Below are 22,642 nucleotides of genomic sequence, written 5' to 3'. Positions count from 1 at the left end.
GGTTTTTTTTCTTTTTTTTTTCTTTCTTTTTTTTTTTTTTTTTTTTTTTTTTTACCTTTCTCTCCTTATCAGAAATGCACTGAGCCTTATCTCACTGAATATATTCACTGATCTTGGCTATTCATTAAAAGTAATAGAACAGCTAAATAACTTTGGTGCACCGCAGCTCCAACATCTTTTGTTTAGTTTCTTCAATAAATCATATTGTCAGAGGTTACTTTATTTTACTATTGTGTCACTGTAAAAGAATGAACTATATTTTGAAAATTTCCATGCCTGTTGCATAAGCTCTGCTCTACTAAGTTTAATACCCTGACAATCCAGCCATAATTTACTCCTTGGAACAGGTCATTAAGTACGCGGTGCTGCTTCAGACTTCTTTGATCCATTGCCTTTCATAAAATATAGAAACAGTCTAAATAGTCTCTATAGAAAGAATTTTCTTTTAGGTTGGTATTTAGCAATGAATCATAATGCATAATTCACCCACCCATCCAGAAAAATTTCTTGCACCACATAGACATGTTGCTCTCATTCTCAGAAAGCCATATGGTACTTCATCATTTGCCACAGTGGACTGATTCAGAAATAATAAGGTTAATCATATTACCATAGCTAAGTGAGCAGATATGCAGGTAAAGCAGGTAGTATCTTCTGTGTTACCTGGAAATAATAGAATTGCTCTATGGCGATCTGCCAAGGATTGTCAGAGTCACTTACAGGAATGTGATGGGATTTGGTGTGTAAAACTATCAGGGTAGCTTGGTTGGGGATGCATGATAGTGTTATAAACTTCTCCCATGGGCAGATCAAAGAAGTTAATAACACATCAGGGAATGGTCACTGCGATGATACAGCTAATCTCTAGGGGGGAAATTTCATCTTTTTCCTCCAGAGGATTGTAGTCAATTACCATGAAGTAAGAATATTTATGAATGAAATAATAATTTTACAGTTATGGGATCATTTCCATCACTCTAAACCGCTCTAGCCTTCAGAGCATCCCATTTGGGTCTATTAAATTAGTTTGAGTATTTGCAGGACCCTGCACTGAGGAAACATCTATTTCTACATTCTTAATGGGTCAGATTCCACTATCCTTTTTATGTTGATAATATCTCTGTCTAGAACAGGTCTCTCGCTAATAACATCAGCCCTTAAACTGTCCTTACAGTCACAGACTTTTTTTAGTCAAGAGCCTCTTTTTTTTTTAGAAAGACCAATATTGTCTATAAATACATATAGGATAACTGCATAGGTGATTTCACCCTCCTAATGTATGTATAAATTTTACTATCCATCATCCAAATAGTCCATGAATCTTCATCCAACACTTCTAGTTTATCCATTTGTCATGTTTATTTTTTCATAGATATTAATCATTTAAATCTATTTATAAAGGCAATGTATTTACATGTCTAGACATCTGAATATTCAAGCTCCATTTCTCATTCCATGCAACAAAAATTGATTAGCCCTACCTAGAGAAAATTTGTCAGAGAGTAACTGCCAATATTAACATCTGCCAGCCAATCTTCTTTATAATCAGCAGCAAAAAGAAGTGATTTTGCCTCTTGGGAGAGCTTTCAAAGTTTCCTGTCTCAATTTGCTGTTTGTATCTCTCAGGGGTGTGAATATGAATAATATTACAATTCTCCATAGCTTCATCTATCAAATGTGTAAACTGATGGCAGGATCCAAGTAACAAAACACTGGGACAATGACATCCCCTAGGCTGCTCTATTAAATGAAAAAGAGACAGCTTAAAAGACTTGTTCTGAAGTGAACTTTTGGGGTAGAATTGACCGATGAACAAGGGGATTAAAAAAATTATAAATAAATAAATAAATAAATAAAAACAGTGCAAATACAGAAGCAGTTATCCTGACTTGGTGAAAACAATGTTAGATCTTAGCAGCAACATTCAGCTCAGGCTATGCACACTTCAAACAAGCCAACAAACAAACAAACAGAATGTTAAAGCTGAGACATCAAAACCACAGAGACTTGGTGGATGCCAATTCCTATTAATTTTAATGGATATCTAGCATCCAGATTCCTTGGGATCATTTGAAATTCAGAACAAAGCATTAGTAAATGCTTGTATTCCCCCCTGTTCTCCTTATTCACATCAGCAGTGACTCAATGCGGTAACCAGAACCCAGTCAAAGGGGAAATAGTAAGGGTAGAGTAGAGGTATGGTGATGCCTCATCAGGCCATGGCAACTTCAGTAGTTCATTAATAGCATCAGCAGAGAAGCATATCCAGTTCCTTTCACTGTATTCAGAATAAGAATTGAGTAAAAATATTCCCCCTTTTGCTAGAACGCTGTAGTGGTCCTTCATAGCTATAGAGTGTGGCTGGGGAGGTTCAGAGACAGGTCCTCAAGAGCAAAGGCTGGCAGCGTGGGAAGTCACCAGCAGCTGTATGCCAGTCACTGACAGACTTGAATATTTCCAGTAGACTACACACACTCACAGACTCCAAACTGGAGTACGTGTGCCTCTGCTCATAGACATGGGGACCAAAGGAAGGAGCAGGCTTGCCGAGTGGACTTACAAGCAAAATCAGAAACCTACTTCTCTGTGCCTGCCTGCCCTGAAAAGCCACTGCCCCTGCAAATGCAGCTGTACATCTCTTCCATACACCCTGTATGGTGTCTGCCTTTCCCGAGCTTGGCAAAATAGCTACCTTTGCAGGGCTCACAGCATGCAAGAACATGTGTAACCATGTCTAGATGGGCTCTGATGCCTGGGGTGTCTATTGTTATACTATCTTTCCCCTTCTATAAAGTCTGAATATTATGAATACTGGACTATTCATCAGGGAATTTGGACTGTAAGCTAAAAGGTTATTTCAACAATCATATTGATGTCCCAAATGGCATTTATCAAAACTGTTAGAATGTTCTGGTCTTTTAATGATGACCTATTTAAAGACTGCATCTGCAATACTTAAAGGAACTGGCCTCAAAATATTTTACAAAAGGAATATTTGTATTATTTCATTTCTTGTATTAATTTTCTCCTGTAACCGTTCAATAGAAGACCAAAAAGCTTGAGGCAAACTAGTAGTTATTGATCATATACAGTATTCATTAACAGAATGTATTGGGAGATAAATTTATGTTCCTTAGTTATTTACGGTTGTTTGAAAAGAATTCTTCATCATACTTGAATTCAGATTATAAGAAGTAATCAATGAATCACAAGTGAGATACTTTTCCTTGGCTGTAAAGTGTCTTTGTTACCACTGTTAGACATACTAATACGAAAGGTAGAAAACAAGTAAAATGACTGAATCCACTATAAAAGATAATTTGTTGTAGACTAACCACTGCAATCAAATTGAACAAAACATATCCTCACAAATAGTTGTAAATCAACATAGCCTCATTGACCTTAGTGCAGCCAGACTGATTTACAGCAGCTGTCCCATTGTACTTATAGACTAAGCAAAGATTTTATTCATAAGTGTATTTCTCTCAGAGATAAAAAGCTATCTTTCTACTTGCCTTCTCTTACTTTTTTTTTTTTTTTTAAGAGGCTGTTGGCATATTATTTGAAAAGCTAACAACTGACTGAGCTGTGCTCAATATAATGTCATCATTTATGCTTCGACTTGGAAACATGTGCACTGAGATTGAAGTTATTTTACTCCCACAGGGGTAACACTCTATTTTAAGTGCCCATTAACTAATCCTAAACAGCAGTGGAAAATCAGTGGAAATACATGTGACATCTACATGAATACCAAGTGAATTCATGAAGATTACTGCTGAATACAAAATTATTTCACTATAGAAGGGATACTTGAAAGAAAAAGTTGCTGAAATAAGGAGCTAGTCATGAAAAATAAGTGTCCTTCAGTAATAGTTCTTTTATATTAGAGAGCTCTATTCATGGCAGTTAGTCTGCATTTCTACTATAAATACCAGCTTTCAGGAGCTTAAAACTTGCCTAATAAAATTTGGTCTATGACTTGGCAGTAACATATATGTATCTGGGATAAAATTTTGTTTAAAAAAAAATAAAATGGCCATTTATCAAAGTTAAGGAAGTCATGTGCTCTTTAGTGTTATTCATACCTTGTTTTTAAAATGATATAGATGTTTTTATATATACTTGTTATTGATTGATCCTATTGAAACAGTTTTCAGGAGAATGTCAGTAAATGTCTGACACTGCTCACACATCAGTGATCAGTTTTAGTTTCTGTTAATGCCAACAGAAGGGTATGATCTATTGAGTCTTTCTATCAGTGTGAGAGGCAAAAATCTATTTATTTAGCTCTTAGCAATAGATCTTATTAGCTCTTACTAATAGATCTCAATTTCTAATGGGTTGGGACTACTTTGTTGGTACTTTGTTTAGATGCTTAATCTGTGTGTAGCAAGCTTGACTTGGTTTTTAGAAGTGCTGAGTTCTCCCAGCTCCCATCAAGGTTAAACCAGGCCATCAGATTCAATTTATGTGATGATCTAAACATGTGGTTATCATTATAGGTGCCTAATTTTATCTTCTAAATTTTGAATATGTAGTTCCAGTTAATGGGAATGGGTGGTGACCCATCTTGCTGTCTTAGCTGAGTATGCTAAGTAGTTATGCCACTTCCTCATAAACTGCATGGAAGGCAGAGCTTTACCCCACAATGTAAGCACTATTGGCAATAAGCTGGAAGATAGGATAGAACAGACTTGCACACCAACTCCCTTGGACAGAGTTCACGAGGCAATTCAATTCTCATTGTAGAAGCCAGACTACAATATGTAACATAGAACAATGCAGATTTATAATTATAGCGAAAATGGAGTTGCTGCAATCTAGACATGTTCAGAACAATGAAACACATTTCAAATATGTGGTTATTGTCTGCTAACCCAATTTACTACACAAGTTGATTTTCCAGTCAATTTCTCTGAGTTTAAATGACTAGGATAGAGTACAGAAGACATTCATTCACATTTATTCCAATATTTGTATACAAAGACAAACAACTGTCATCTCTAAAATGTAAAGATGTCTCTCTCACTCATTCTTATGTCTGTCTTATTTTTTCCACTCTAGCATAGCCTGTCTGTGCGAACATTCTCACAAAACTGATATATTGATTTATTGATATATTGTTCCCATTCTAGATACCCCGAGATTCTCTTTCTTCAGAGAGTAGGCAATGCTGAAACTCAAAAAAAAAAAAAAAAAAAAAAAAATTACAAGAAAATGGCTTTCCTCAAAAGTTAATATATGTTGGTATGAAGACAGTCTTTTTTGTACAATGTCCATACACTACTTATCAAAGGAAGGTCCCAGATAAAGACTAGGCATTACATGCTACTACAGTATAACACAAGTCAACCTGAAAGCCATGTTAAGTGCTAAACAGAAAACAGCTGGGGTGCTTGATCTTCTGCAAAACAGAGTAAAACCAAATAAAAACAAAGGAATGTATGAGCTCTCCTTGACCGTTTTTTCTGTCCATCCATTATGGCTTCTGTTCTACCTCAAGAAAAAGTTACTGGAGTATTTGTTCTATCTCTACAGTAACTTGCACAAGAAGATCATGGGATTTAAATATTTAAAGCTTTGTATATCATTTTAAAGCTGTGTATAAACATTGTTCTGGAAATCTAGAAAGCTCTGTATCTATCACCAGTTACTCTTTACTCTGTGTGTAGATACTGCTTCATGGTTTACCATTTGACCTTTTTCTCAATGCATTAAATTGCAGTTGATTTAAGAACTTGAAAGAAACATTTGCATGGAAAATTGCAGTTACTCCTTTCAACATCATTGCTAGCTGCTATTTTCTGACACGTCACAAATGAAATTACAGACAATGAAATATATTTCATCAATTTTCACTACCATTGCTACAGTTCTCAAAGAAAATACTTTGAACTGGAGCTACTGTGTTTGGATCAAACATTGTTTACACTTTTTTTGTAGTTCCATCAGTACTAACTGGACAATTAAAAATGTGTTGTTTATTGAGTACAATGATTTTGTACTCCTTTTTATACCCTATGTATATGAATTGCATGCAATGCATTTTCTGTAATTACTGGAATGCTGTCAAACCAATTGTTTTATTCAGCTGTGGAATAGTTATTGTAGTGCCTTTACTCATTTTTAATTAAGGTAGAAATAGTTACACGTTTCACTTGATTTTAAACTAAGGGATTCAAACAATGGTTGAACAAACTATTTAAAATCACTTTGAATTTTGTGCAAGTTTTAGACTAAAAGAAATATAATTGTCAGATTTATTTATTTTTAATGTAGTTTATCTGACAGCACAAGTTCTTACAGCTAAGGTATGTTACCTATTTAAGGAGAAATGAAATCAAAACACACAGCCCTTTGCAGAATAGAAGTCTTTGGGAAGCAGTCAGGCAAATATGATTAGGTGGGATGGAGTTGTCCCCTCAGGAAGATGGCTTGCATTACTGTTGTAATTCCCATACCTGCTGCTTCTCAATCTGACACAGTGCTTAGCGAGTGCAGCAGCATAGGCAGAAATGTCTTGCACTTCTGCCCACCTGTCCTCAAGATTTCTTTCTATGCTGGCAGGAGAATTTGGTCTGTGGATTGATCACTGAAATTAGAAAAACGATCTCATATAAATATAAATAAATAAATAATTATAAAAGGGAAAACCATTACTGAGACCTCCAATTCCTGCATAATATGTAACATGAATAATTTTGTTAAGACTTTAGCTTCCACCACTTAACGCATCTCAGCTGTGTTTTGTGTGTTTTATATGACTGTATTTGATGTGGAAGTATCATTTGCTAGAAGGGATGTTTTAGTTGCTGGTTATCATGACAATGGCTTCTATCCAGCAGTCTGAGTCACAGCCTCTTACCTTTGGTAAAACACATCTATCCTTGCATGAGGTTGGTGCATGTTTTACTATGGAAATAAGAAATGTCCATTCTTCTCATTATTCACAGATATTAGTGATGGTGTTTCGGCATAGAACACAATTAAATCCTGAATGTATGTAATTATTTACTTCAGAAATATTTGAGTGGTTGTTTTCCTGCTGTCATAGATTAAAGCCTGATCTAATGTATTTCATCAGTAATCTATGCTACGATCTCAGTGTAGCTATAACCTTGGCAGATCTGGGACAAGGTTAAGCCCCAGGAAGCTGAGTGTCACATTACACACAATGCTGAATCCAGCTTTTGAACATCTAGATCCTCTTCAACAAAATTCAGAGCATATTGTGGCTTTCCTTTGGCTATTGTGTGCCATTCCTATGTGTGGAAAGAAAGCAAAATGTGTTTCATGCTGCATTTTTTAAAGGGTAAAATATTTGTATAGGTGTCACTGGGAAAAAGTACTTAGCTAGCATTCCAAGCAGACTGTAGAAGACCAATATGTAAGTTTTACAACCTTCTTAGCACGTAGGCATTCTCCTATGAACTCTTTTTGTTTTGTCTTTTCTTCAGTGTTTCTCTTTAAATCCTGTGCATGGTGTGGGTTTTATTTGTTTTTATTGTTGTTTGCTTTTTGTTTTGTTGTTTTTTAAGGTCTGTATTTCATTTGGTATTCTATTCTACATGGCCTGTTTTTCCTAGAATGGACTTTGTCTTGTTCATCTTCCAGTGCAGTAGCATCCATGAGCATATATAAAAGACTTTTTGTCTCTTCGCTAAATACAGTGTCAATGTTATTACAGTGCCATGTAGAGATTTCTATGGTATACACACAAGTTATCTGGAAACTTGTCTTCCTTTGCGACTCTAATCTCCATGATTAGAAACAACAGAATTGCCTACCCCTATATGCGATCAGTGAGTCCACATTATTTTAAGCAGTCTCCATTCTTGAAACTTGCTACACAATACATAGGAATGAACATGGGCTGCAATTTGGTGATCAAATTCAACATGTGTTAACGCTTTGCTAAAATAGCAATGGTATTTATAAAAAAAAGAAAAATAGCATGCAAAAAGGGGATAAGAATACTTTATTGTAGAATGCCATGACACTGAAGGAGATCCAACTACTTTGTTAATTTGGTTTATTTTATACTTGATATAACCCTAACATATTAAGCAAGATAACATCCAAGCCTCATGAAATGGCAAATCATATTAATTTGTTGGGCTACTAGATCAGAATTTCACTAGTAAATTTTTGAAAATATGAGAAATTTTAGAACAGAGAAAAAGAAAAAAAAAAAAAAAGCTTGTGTAATTTGTTTGTATGTGTATTCTTACATTTTTCTCATATGAAGTGTAATGCCATGATAGATACTGAGTAGCATACTCTGAACGCCTAATTGTTCTCAGTGTATCTTCAGTATGCCTAAAAACTAAAAGTTTTAACATTGATTCTAGAAATGCATAAAGAAAAGCAATACTACATTTCAGTGATCAAACAAAACTGAACTACATATTTCTGAGTGCCATCTACTGGCATTTCTTTCTTTAAGTACTACATGCATTCATATGTAGAGAAATCTTTTAATGGTCTTACAGTCTAACCCATAATCTGTATCATTAAACTTTTTAGCTTTACCATCTTAATTGTGGCATTTTTTTTCACAATCTGTAAAGTCAAATAGGCTAGGGTTGAAAAATGCTGTTCTCAGAAACAGTTTTCATTTGCAGAAGTGTGATTATTTGCTTGGCTTATGTACTCAGCCCTTCATATTTATGTTTCAGTATGTCACTGGGAAACATGAGGTAACACAGTTTTTTCTAGCCAGATTGGATCAACTCCAGTATCATTTTTCCTGCAGTGATGAAATCTGCCTTGAAAATTATGTCCTCAAAATGCATTTCCTAGTGGGATTGTGGAACGATGCGTATGCAAGGGGTGCATGTGGGCTCTGATGGAGAGTTTAAAATAAAGAACTGAAGTCCCAGCCATGCATTAGTATCATGATTGATTCTTCTGGATGACAGTGAAAGTATTTAAATATCTAACTTGTCATGTGTGTGCCTGTTTTCTTCATCTTATTTACAATCCACTAGGTTGGGTACAGCTGCTGGAGCAGAAGAGAGGTCTTCCATGATGCTTTCATACCATATAAACCCTGCAAACAGGTTTGATACTAGGCAATTTTAATGAACAACCCTTTTTAGTTTCTTCCATTAGTCCATGTATGAGAATCTCTCATGAAACTTAACTGCTTTTGCACCTTTTTTCTAGTCTAGTTTATAAATACCTGTGTCTATGACAAAGACGTGTATCAATAAATGTCTTTTCAGATGAGAAATAAAAAAAAAAAAAGAGCTGTGAACACAAGAATATGCTTGCAGACTTCTTTACTATGATTAATACTGTACTCCTAATAAGTTCCACTTTCATAGTCTGACAGAGATTTTTTCCTGATATGTCCTGACATAACATTTGCCTTTTTCATAGCCACAGCCATATTGATGGTTCATAGTCATTCTGTGATCAGGTAATATAGTCAGGTTTTCTGCCACCTCTGTCATTTTCAAGCTAATGAGCTCCCCAGTTGTACCAGAAATTCTTGTTATTCATCCCTATGTGAATGGCTGTGTATGTTGTACTATAACATTTCATCCTATTTCCATTACTTCAGTTCTCAATGTCATCCAAATTGTCCTGTAAGGTATTCCACTCTTGCTTTCCTTTGGTGTCTCTCATCTGCGTTTCAGCACCAAATGTCATGAGCATTGTCACAGCTTTTTTGTCAGTTTAGTAATGAAAATATTATATAAAAAAAAAACCTGAACACTAATCCATTAAAAAAGAAAAAACAAAACAACTCTATCAGCAATTGTCCTGACCTTTAACCTGAGCAGTTGAGTAGGTTGACTGCAGAAAGAAGAATAAATTTCACTTGTGGTTAATTTTTGTTCTGTTGTAGTTAAAGTAATTGACCATTGTTGTGAGAAGGGAGAACTAAAATCAAGGATAACTACTTACATGTTTAAAGTTAAGTGTATGCTCAAATGTTTGGCTATAATTATCAGAGGTAAAATTTCCCTCTCTTTTTGTATTGAGTGGAATCTTTTTGCCTGTGCATCCTGTTGCCAGAGCAACCTGTACTGGCACTGGTACAGTGGAAGGACCAGTTACTGCTTTCAAAACATACATAATGACATAAATGTGTGCATTAAGTTTGATTATTATTTTTTTCCCAGACATTCATGCCAATATATCTAATTGGATTTTCTTTATTATGTATTTTTATCACATCTGAAATTAGTAGGGAACAGTGGACACAATTCCTTGGTAACATCCAATATTATAGCTCTTGCTAGTTGTTTATTAACAAGTGTTATAATCTGAAAATTACAGAGAGATGCAGTGTTCTAGTATCAATCTGATGTCCACACTGTCAGTAGCTGCAAAATTGTAGCAGATATAGCTTGTGATGATGGAAAACTTGAAGGAAAATTTACACAAAGTTTTTTTGGTTCAGTCTTTGATCCTCAGCTATACTAAGATCACAGGTCCTACACACCTAAAACTTCCTAGGTTTAACTATCCCTGGAAAGATAAAGAAAGCTCAGAACATATAAGATAGGTAATTCCCATCTGAACATAATTCAAGCAGTACATTTCTATCTTTTGCAGCTGAATCTCCTCACATACACAGTCCAGTGTCTATCAATTAGATACTTGGTTAGAATTTTATTTTTCATAGATTTATTAATTCTTTTTCTACAGCAGAAAATCAAATCATGCCTAACTGGATGTCTACCTCTGTTATTTTTTGTTCGGTACTTTTGTAGTAAAAATATCAAGTACTACAAATTGTCAGTCTTAGTGTACCACAGAGACAAAAAAAACTGACACACAAATATTGAGGGATTTTAATGTTCAATGCAGTTAAGTCTTCAGCTATGCTGTAAACTTTACTGAATATGCCAGTGAAAAATAATACAAAAACTATTCAACCATGCCCAGCAGATTTTGAATGCTTTTTGGGGTGTAGCTGCATAGATTAGAATAATTTTTGCTTCATTTCCAACAGTAAAAAGAAGAATTAATGTGGAAGTAATTTTTTAGTGCAAGTTTCAGAGCACAATGCAACATTAACCAGATCATCTGAAGAACCTCTTGGCTTTCAACATAGATATAAATACTGTGATCTCTTCAGGATCTCTGACACAATTTTTATATACTATTTACAATAGTTTTCAAACATCCTTCTACTTGATCAAAAGTAATTGATGAAGACAACAACCATCTCTGTTTCATAATGTTGGAGACATCAGTTAGCACTGTTATCCTTTTTTATGTAAGTGTTGTAACTCCTTACTGAGGACCAGATTCATCAGAATATCTTTAGTCTCCATATTCATCAGAATATCTTTATCTGTTTCCTCTTCTGAGTTTTTATCCTATTTCACAGTGTACAATGAGGCAAAGGTTCTGTGAAACAGAAAGGTCCCTTACATAAAGAGTCTAGAATTGATTATCTTTGAAGTTAGGGTCATGTTTAACCTTGGTCTGCCCTTACTGCAGTACTGCATTGGGACCAAATGTTCTTAACTACTCACAGAATGGTTCAGCAAATACGTGAGCATTTTTCCTGTGTTCAGTAGGGTTTAAATGCATGTTGGAGCCCAAGCCATGAGTTACATTCACATTTAATGTCATTAATTTTGATGCATAAGTGTGTGTAATCTTGATCTGATGTCAGATATGTAGAAAATAAAAAATAAAACAAAACAAACAAACAAACAAACAAAAATGCTTCTTAATAGTTTTATCCCTTTGTTCTGAGTCAAAACCATTTATCTATTTTGCACAATTTGTGTTCTGTATATTTTAACTTTAAATTATACAAAACATTCTTTTGTTTTCTACTGGTAAATTTTCAGTTAAATGGTCTCTTAGTGTCCACTTTGTTCAATATTTAATGTTTGTCAGCTTATCAGGTCTGAGATATGTGCCTGTACCTACAAGATGGTACTGGACGACAGTAACCACAGGTCACTGCTTAAGCTGATAAGTACAAAATATAGACATTCTTCCACATCATCATTACAGAGTGATCAATTATGATGAAAACAGAGAAAAAAATGCATATTTTTCCACTATACATTCTACAATGCAAGAGAATTTAGGATTCATCTGGCCTAACTGGTCAAAATTTTCACAGTTAAAGATAAAACATAGAGTTTACTTCATATCTACCTAACCTAAATAAAATTAAATCTTTCCAGATTATTAGCTTTCAGCCTTCTATAGTTTATTGCTTCTTATTTCTTCACTCATTCATTAAATACACAAACCAGCTAATATCTGACAGCTCTCAGCTGTATCATGCTCTTTGCTCTTAGCAGGGCTTACAGCAGCGGTCCTCACTTTTAACTGAATTATTCCTGCAAATAAGCACAATTTAGAGTAAAGCCTGCAGTGTGAAGTCCTAAATGTGTTTGCTAAGAGCTAAAATTAATTCTGGCCTGGTTTCTGTGTTCTCAGCTTCTCATGTAATGCCTTCCATGGGTGTTTTGAAAATAACATTAAAGGTCAGTTAAAGAACCAGTTGTAAATGTACTGCTAAGTCTGAATGGTTCTATAGATTCCTGCAAGAACTTGTCTAATATTATTCACCATTTTAAGCACAGTTGCAGAGGTTAATTAGATTTCTGACCCCTAAAAATTTTAAGTGTCTCTGATGACTTACTTTCCAACTGATAATTTTGTGTGAGAAACAGAAAAAGAATAACAAATAGACTATGAATAAATAAACTCTTCATATTCATTCATATGAGGACAGAGAATATGTTTCTGACATTTAATTAAATATCCAAACGTCCACAAGATCTATAATAAACCACTTTGCAAGACGTCTAAATGTCAGAGAAAAACACATTTTACATGAAATGTTTTTCTACCACTGAAGCTGTGAAGAAGATACAGCACTTTTTTTTTTTTTTTTTTTTTTTAAAAAAAAAGCGCAGAAACAACAAGCACATATTTTATCTTGAAAGTACTTTTCAAAGGCTTCTGAATAGCAAGTTGTTTGCAGTATGACGAGTGGAATTATTTTAATTTATCACATAGGAGTTTGAAACATTAGTTTTACAGATATGCCAGGCTGCTCTAATATAATTCAAGTCCTGTGACTCACACTATTCAATGCATAGTAAAACAATGAAAACATTAAATCGACCCTTTTACTTAAATCACCTGGAACATTTCACTGGGATCTGGAATTTTTTTCCTATATTTAAATGCTGCAGAAAAACTGTTCTAACCTCTTCCTCATACACACATTACCTCTTCCTTCCTTTTTTCTCAAAATCTTGACTGTAGATCTTTTTTCACATTGTGAATGATTACTGCCCTCCTCCCTCCACCTCTGTAGGGTGTTCACTATCTGTGTATTTAGTTTGCCAGCAAAGTACATGAATGTTCCTCAAGCCCACAGGTGATTTTAAGCCAGTTGTTAATTGGAAGTTCTAGGAGAAAACAGAAATGCACAGGATGTAACTAAATAAGCAGTCAGTGTGCTCACAAAATATATTGAAATACCAAGCCAAAGTAGAATCTCTGAGGCCTAAATAGTAGTGTGAGAGGTAGAGAAAACATCCGACAATCATTCTCAAGTGATGCACTATGTACCTTACCCTTCTAAATCCACCCCATAGCTGTGATCTGGAATTGCAGTGGAACATAAAAGATTTTTATATGGGTTTTGCATTGCATAGGAAACAGGGGTGAAACTGCACTCCTTTCCTGCATTTGTGGATCCATCCACAGCATTGTTCATGCCCTGTTAGAAAGTCACAAGTCCCATGAAAATAAGAATATCCAAACTAAGATCTAACCAGGGTTTGCTTTAAGTATCATTGTGTGTAGAGAGATCAGAAAATTTAGGAACTCATCAAAAATGAAGTCAGATAAATGTTAATGATTTTCATAGCTTTAGTTTTTATACACAGCATGGTTACACTTGTGGTCAGCTGCCAGCTCAATCAGCTTTTAATGGCTACCCAGTTACTCTTACATAGTACTACAGTATGTATATATTATTATAACGTTGTGGTGATATAGTCTCACTTTTAAAAAGGTGGGGACAGGAGGAGGTTCTTCTCCTTGCATCTGAAAAATCATTATATAGTTATAGCTTAAATGAAAGCTGTCTGCAACATGGCCAGAACAGCAGATGAAGAGAAAATAGGTGTCTTCATCATTTTCAGAAGGAACTAGAAGGGAAGAGGCCATGAAGAAAACCATATGTTCATCAAATGCAAGTAAGCTCAGGCTGTCATTTTGCTTCTATGGTATAGTTTTGATGTTCTGTGCAAGCATATATTTTTGTATTTCCTTGTACAAAGTGTTAAATATAGAATGGAGCTACTCAAAAATGATGCAAGTTCCACTTGACTCCATTACACCTAATCAGCATTTTGCATCATTTTAGAAGTGACATTCTGGCCACCTGCTTGGAGACATTGGCTGCTACTGTTGACCTATTGATAAATGCCTCCAAAAAACAGTACTATCTCCTTTAAACTGGCAGATACAGCATGACAGCATTGTATGGAGCTAGTTCATCTCCAGTGGTGTCATCCCACTTTGACCTGTCATAACATCATGCGTATTGACATAACGCAATGCTTTTGTCACTTTATATCACCAGCCTGGATGGTTAGATGCTCCTTCTTTCCAAGGACAGCTACTATAAATGTCATTGCATTTGCACACCATGTCAAAGCAAATACAGTTGTTTTCACATGTCAGTCACCACTGTGTGTCTGCTGTTACCTGTAGTGTAAATGGAGAGTTAATTAAATTGCCGTCATGGAGCTTAGTAAAAAAATCTATTAAACAAAGAATCACTGGTATAAACAAACAAGCCTGGGTCACAGTTTCAGCTCTCTGACCTCTTTAGTGGATTTTCTGTTTTCATCAAGAGAGCTTCTGTACATTTTTTCCTAATTTGCCACCAATATTTTAAAATAGATTTAAAAAAAAAAGGGGGGGGGAGGAAAAAAAAAAAAAAAAAAAAGAAGAAGAAGGATAAAATTTGGCACTGATTATTGTTAGTCTGTTCAGAATACAGGAGGAAGGTTAATTAGCTTTTCTGACCTGAAGAATCTAGGAAGGTATCCCTGGTGACTCACTAATTGCTGCTCAATGCATAATAGTGTCTGTGAAGCAAAGTGCATGAAGCTAGACACTGATAATAATGTTACTTTGATTTAAAATTCTATACCTGCAAGGACATAATGCCGTTTCAGTACAGCATGCACTCCACTGATAGATCTAAATATTCCCCAATTATTCATTTATTATATTGGCAATGCTAGTCACTAATTTGAATTTATACCAAGAATAACTGTGTTTCTCAGATTGAAAGTAAGTGCTATTTAGGGTATCATTGAAGTATATTCTGAAAGTATTTTCACACATAATAAAAGTGTTTTCCATTAAGAATAGTATATGTGCTGCAGTTGACATATATTTAGCTACGTATGCCAGACAAATAATATATCATTTCTAATAAATGAAAATAAAGAATTAATGCATGTTAGAAAAAGTGATTCTCAACCATGAGACAGCTATTGTGTTATTTTTAATAATGGTGTGAGACCAATATAGCATAAGGAATTTTAGGAAACATGGAGTTAAGCTCAGAGTGCTAGAGAATTGTTCATTGCATATGTCCCTCATTTTGATATCAATTGTCAGTTAACGTTGAGGATTTTGATAGGCAGCATAGGTATGTACTATTAGTCCAGTTAGTCAGTAGCTGTCAGGTCTGCTTTTGAAAGTCCACAAGAGAATAAAATACCAATTCACTCTTCTTAGAAGGTCCTGTAGTGTAGTTTTCTTGAATAGTCTTTTGTTTAGAATACTCCTTCCCCTGTAACAGCACATTTTTCATCTAATAAATCTATTTGATGATAGTGGTACAGTTTTCTTTAGATAAGTATTCTACAGATACTCTTTGGACCAGTTATAAAACATTTCTTCATCAGCCTGTCCTCCCATAACAGATTCCTACATAAACATCTAAGTCTTATATGCATTAAGTGTATTACTTCAAGTTTCCTGGTCAGTGTCAGAATATCAGGTGTGCCATTCACAGTTTTGACTACATATAAATTGCTAAATCAACAAGCTGGGTTCATTCAGTGACAAACTATAAGCTTAATTTACACACTTCCAATTTGTAATCCTGAAGTTCTAGGTTTATGATATATTTTCCGTCTCAGAGGCTTATGATATAATTTAAGGGGGGTTATGTAGTTACCCAGATCCATCTGCCAGTGTATTCTCTACCTTTCGTTTTTGCATCTATTCTGCCCTGATCCAGATGATAAAATTGAGTGAGAATTATACATTAAGAGCATGGTGCCCCAACAGGAAAACCTGATGTTCTCTTGCCAAGATCTCTCACACACAGGCAACTGTCAATAGTGACATAGCCTGAAGATGAAGCAGCAGAAAGGAGAGAATCTAAATGTTCAAACATTTCTGCTGTTAAGGCTGGCACATTGTTTAGTACTGTTCTATGTCTGAGATATAAATGAAAATAAATAGCTTGAATGATAGATTTGTCCTACCCACTCTTTCTTTATTAGGATAGCTTGCTAGTATTTCAGGCAGTCAAAGAGTTGGACTGCAGATGACTAGTTTCGCTAGAAGCACCATCTCAGTCACAGATCAAAATACCAGGTCTGGAAGGTTTTTGCTTTCCCTGGGCAGACTGTGGACCTTTTGCTGCACACACATATAAAGACACCCCATCTCTAATACTCCTGTTCTTTAAGGAGTGCTGTTTGATTCTGTATGGCATACCTAAGTAGTGTGGGGAGAAAAGAGAGAGAAAGAGCGGATCAGATGTCCTTGTCTTTCTATTCTCCTGCTCATAGCAATGCTGAAAATGCCATGATCTAGCTTTCTGCATGTCTTTATACTTTGGTTCCAGACACAAATGAAATATCCCTGACACTGTCTCTCTGTTGGCTATGGACAGCAGCAGGAGCAACAGAGGCTTCTTCTGTGTTTTGGCATAATTAGTCTGTGATTCCTTGGGACAGTAATGGCATTGCCTGAGCAATCTGCAGGATATTTACTAAATCAGCAAGATATGGAAACCATACCTTTGTCCTGCACTCATCTTTTCCTTGTCATTTGTATTTCAGCTCAGATATCCAATAGCTTGACAGACATTGCCAAATCACAAAAGACCTTACCTATATCTTGAATTTCCTGACTTACCTTATTAAGCTACAATCTGTTGCATAGAATCACACAATAGATGTGTTATAACGTAACCTAACTTACTCCCATAATAAAAGCCTTAAGGCATGCAAAAAGCGAATGTTTTTGTTATCATCTCTCAAAGCAAACAGGAGATCAAGTCAGATGAATCTAGCATGCATTTAATTTAACAAAAATTAAAGCAGATGTCTACTAATGTATGGGATATTATTTTTAGACTTTTCCTGAAAAGCCATATGTATTCAATCTCTAATATGACCCTTTATTGATTATGTTATCTTACTGCTTGCTGAAGTTGAATTATTTCATTCCCTCCAATGAAATCCTCAGTTTTTGTTCAGGACCAAGTTTTGTTATCCCTATTCACCTCTTAAACTGGCAAATCATTACTGTGCATGAATTGGCCACAGCATGCCTGTCCTGCTTGTCAGCGTAGGTGTTTTATGTCACTTGTATAAAGTCCCTGAATTGGGTGTTTCAGAGAAGGGAACTAGAAACCTAGTTCTCTGTGGGCTTCTCAGGTGAGAAGCATTCTGCTGCTGAGCATTCCTTTTCTGTTGCCAATTTGCCCAGTGTCGCTATGGAAATGCACAGTAAAAGAGTACCTCTTAAAAAGCAAAATAATATTGTCCTGAGATGGTCAGCATTCTCCATATTCAGAGGACTTATCCTCCAGTCCTAATATGTAAAAATGCTGGTTTGATTCCTTCAATAGAAAAAAGAATTTAAGGATGAGGAAGAAACGTTCCGCACAGAGGCAAACAATGCTCCAGTACAGCTTAGGCTCATGTTAATTCTGCATCACCCACGTTGGTATGTGGTACATAGTAATATGTGTATTTTATAATATATATATTTCTATTTCTATAATATGCATATTTTATAGTATTTACTATAAGTTGAATCAAGCACTAACGCTATAGCTGAAAGCAGAAACAGAATGAAGCCTCCTCCACTGTCACAGACATCCCATGCCTTAGAGGAGAATCATGGGTTATAGGCCAGACTTACAGAACTGCCCTAGACCCACAGGAGCACTAGCCTTACTCAGGCAACACTTCCAGAAGCACAGGTAACTTCCCAAGTGGGATGTGTTATCTCTGACCTGGGCTTCTGAAGAGTCCTGGCAGTACTGGAGGATAAACAGCATGAGAAGGTGGGACAAGAGAGAAACTGTCATTATAAACATTACCTCATTAACTACTCCAGTGTGTGAGAAGGGAAAAAAGGTAAAAATTGCTGGCAGGAAATTCTAGGGCACTAGGGTCTTACCTAGAAAAATTGTTAATATTTACCTGTTGTTTTCTGAAATTTCTTTTGTTCACTGGATAGCATGCTTTGTTTTAAATTAGTAAAGCCAGAGCTTTCAGAAGCATTATTTGTCAAGGGCACCTAGGGGAGGTAATTTTGTTCTCTCAGGTTTCTGGGTGGGGGCTTACGCCAGAGTTGTTTAATTTTCCAGCTGGAGCCTCCAGGTAATTGAACCTGACAACACCTGGCAGAAGGGTTCCACTGAGTATCTCATTCATTGTGTATAGGCATTTTTATGTCACCTCTCATCACAATGTCTGAGTAATGAGGACACATATCTTCTTTGGGGTTTCCTTTTTGTCTCCTATCTTCCCAAAACACTACCATAATCTTTGGTAACAACACAGCAGAGGCAAAAGATATGCACTAAAATGGGGTTCTTATCTGCGGTTTTATTATCCCATGCAATATTCTTGCAGAAAATTACTTTCTGAAATGTGCTAAGCTGCTCTTTGGCTCTCCAGGGCTCTGTTCACAATTTTCTGTAAGTGATTTTTGTTTAATTTGTAGCAATACAGGAATAGATATCTTTCACCCTGACTGCCATCAATTTAATTGTAGCTATAGGAAATGTAAAGCCTATCAGACGTTTTTTGTTACCAAGAGTGAAATGAGGGGGCATTGTTTGCTTTTTGTGTTTCTGTATGGCCCAGTGGTTAACCTGGTTCCTAAATTCACATAACTTTGCTCCAGATAAAAGCTTAATTTTAGTATAAATTAATTTTTAGGTAGAGGAAGACCATGTTGCCTGCAGTCCTTGTTCTTAATTGCCAACTTGCAGCATGTAACTCAGTCATTAGTAACCATTGGCATTAAGCCAATTACAGGTTTATATATATGAAGGCTGCCTTTTGCTTTTTTAAAAAATTAATAATAATAATAAAAATATAAAGACAGGAAGTGTTTTAACAATTAACAGAAGCAGATTAGTTCACTTTTCATAGTTTGTTAATTGTGTGCAAAATTGCACACTGAAACAAAGCAAGAAAACTAGAACAGGAAGATGAACCAGGTTCTCCTGAAATAATGGGAGGACAAAGAGACCCAGACTCTTCTAATTCATACTAGGTTTTGCATCAGACATACAGAGGAACAGCCTACACTTCTGCTGTTGGATTTCTATAGGAGGAGAGTGTTATGACACACAGTGTTGGCCCACCTCTGGCAGAATAAGAGCTTTGTAGCTGTGAAGACAAGGGAGGGGGTGTGCTCAGGATGTGTGCAGCCATTAGGAGCAGTTGTGTGGTTATGTCTGAAGTGCTGGGGCAGCACTTGTGTCTAAGGAAGGAAGAAGAAGGTAGGGTCAAACACCATCTGTAGAGTGCAAATACATCTGGAGTGGCAGAAGCTGCTAGTTTCCATGGGCCACACTCTACCTTTATGTTTCTGATGTACAGGGTCCCCATTAGTCTGCAGAGAAATGCAGTTTTTGCTCCTGTCTGCTGCATCCTCTGTTCTCAGAAAGGAGAAAGATAAGTGTATGTATACATGCTCCTGTGTGCATTTCAAGGAAAAGCCCGACTGTTTTTAATATATTGATATTCACATCATTTCAATAGAGATTACTTTAATGAGGCCTCAGCTGGGGTAATATGTCTAACTTGGCCACATCACTTCAAAAGGTATACAGGCTAGAGAGGAAAAAGTATCACTAGAAATGCACAGGACAGACTGAAAGGTTTGGGATTATTTAGTCTAGAAAGTGAAATTTTTACCCTCTGCATGCTGGGGAAAAAAAAAAAAAAAAAAAGAAAGAAAAAAAAAAGAGAGAGAGAAATTAAATGGTTTCCACAGGCATTGTGGAAAAGGCAAGTAATAGCTTAAGTTATAGTGGGGAACAGACATTAGGAAAAACCTTTTTAATGGTGAGAACAGATATGCAATATGCTCAGTAGGGGGGTTATGAATTCTCTGTCATTAGGTGTGTTTTTTTAAAAAACATACTGTATAAATGTCTCGTGGAAATGCTGTGTGTACTTGCTGTCATCCCTGTAAGAAGGGACAGCGTTAATGTTTTATGGTTACTTCAAGTCTTGTTTCCCTGTCACTTCTCTTCGCTTTTATATGGGGAAAGTAGGTATGAAGAAGCTAGTTCGCCGACTGTCAAGCAGTCTCCCTCCTTAGGAAATCTCCTGTTTAAGACCTGTTCTAACAGAAATACTTTCCAGTTTGGGGCTCAGGTAAGGAATACCCTCAAATAAAACCTAATCAAACATAGTCTGCCTGAAGAGATTCTCCATTGCTTCTTTTAGACACTCTTATTTTAGCAATATGTGTAGGATTTCTTAGTTTCCTGAAAATGTGTACTGTGAATTTTAATGTTGTAGGGTGGCTCTGCAGAGGAAAGGAAAGATGCCTCACCTTTGCCTGTCTTATGTCTGTAGCATTTTTAGGTAGCATGTAGCAATATGCTTTAACATCATATGCTTACTGTATAGAAAGCAGTATTTTTTTACCTTCATTGTATATTCCAGAATAGATTCTTTGTGATAAATTATACAGAAGTATAATCATCCTGGCATTTGAGAAATTCTGTGCAATATTCCAAACTGAAACGCTTTCATGCAAAGATGTTGGCATGGTGCTTTTTACACCATCCCCCAAAAAGTATATACAGAGAATTTTTGGATGGATTTTTGAACAAACCATGCTTGTAGCTTTGTATCTAAAAATATCTATGAATAAGTTAACACCTGAAAATGTACGTTTCTGTACATGGCTTACATAAACCATAAAAGGTATATTAAAGTTAATTATTATTAAATGTTAATAAAGGTTAATTTTCACTGTGTCTGAAATTTCAAATGTAAATCACCTTGGGAAGAAGTTCTGTCCGGTGACAGTGAGTCTTAAACTAAAGTAAAAAGTTGTCTCTGCAGTTGATGTATAAAAACCCTTATTCAAAATTACTAGACTAATGTCTGCAGCTGTTTTCTTTTTTACCTACAGTCAATACCTCACTACTCAAATAGACCACTACCACAAGTTTTTCCAGCAAACAATTATGATTTTTGTTCTTGTTTACTTTCATTGTAATTACTGACTTGATTGCTTTAAACAAACCACTCTGAATGATATTTTTCCCTCAGGTGTCTTAATTAATCTTTGATTGATGTTATTCAGGGTAAAAAATCATCAAAATGACGTCTTAAAAAAAAATTAAAAAATCAGGATTCAGTCCACAGTAAGTAAATAGGTGGTTTTATTAATGCTTTTAGAATTCTTTTACCAAAATGTAACATAAACCAAACCATGTTTAGATATTCTCTACTTTTTCTCTATGGTAATTCATCATAATGTATTAATATATATCACCTTTTCATACTATTAAGACTCCATACTGTGACTAATCTTATTCATTTTTACATTCCCTGAAGGAGCCATTACATTGTACTCTGCAAAAGAGCCTTTTATAAATGTCTCCACAGGGCAGATTGACACAATATACCCTAATGGCTACTTGGAAGGTTTCATAGTGTGTCCTGGGGATGATCTATTTAATAGCTTATTTATGCTATGGACTGAACTCACAAAATGTATTGTGGCAAGAATCCGTGAAGTGGCATTTCAAGGGTACATCAGAGCTAAGTTGCTGTGTGCTTGGAGAGAAAAGGTGAAAAGAGGTACTTTTGCATTCTTCATTTATCTTCCTTGGACAGCAATAAGCATGAGATAAAACACAGTATATTCTTCTCTGAATCCCTTGAGATCTGGTGTTACAGCCCACCCAAGTATCTTTCTTAATTCTCTGCATACGAACAGCATAAGTGGAGAGTCAGCTGAAAGAGACATTTGGTTGGAGTATCTCCCTCTTCTAGACCTTCTGTGGGTTTCTACCAATGAGTATGTTTTAGCATAGTTATGAGGCTGCATTAATTCGTACCAGCCTACACATTGGCAGAAAATTTGTGTTAAATTAATAAAAGCTATCAAGTACTGGGAAATAATAGCTGTTTCCTATTTTCATGTTTCTTGCAAATTACTCTAGCCAACTTAGTTAATCGCACTTGTCTTCAAAGATCTAGCCTTGGCCCAGAGAAGTAGTAACATTAGCACCTTCTATATTATTGAAGATTTGGTATTCTTAATAACTATTTTGATGGGATGAGCATTTTGTTTACCAAAGGTCTTAGCATGCTCTTCT

The sequence above is a fragment of the Netta rufina genome (genome assembly GCF_964035555.1).
Source record: "Netta rufina genome assembly, chromosome: 16".
NCBI lineage: Eukaryota > Metazoa > Chordata > Aves > Anseriformes > Anatidae > Netta > Netta rufina.
This window is presented reverse-complemented; position numbering follows the sequence as displayed.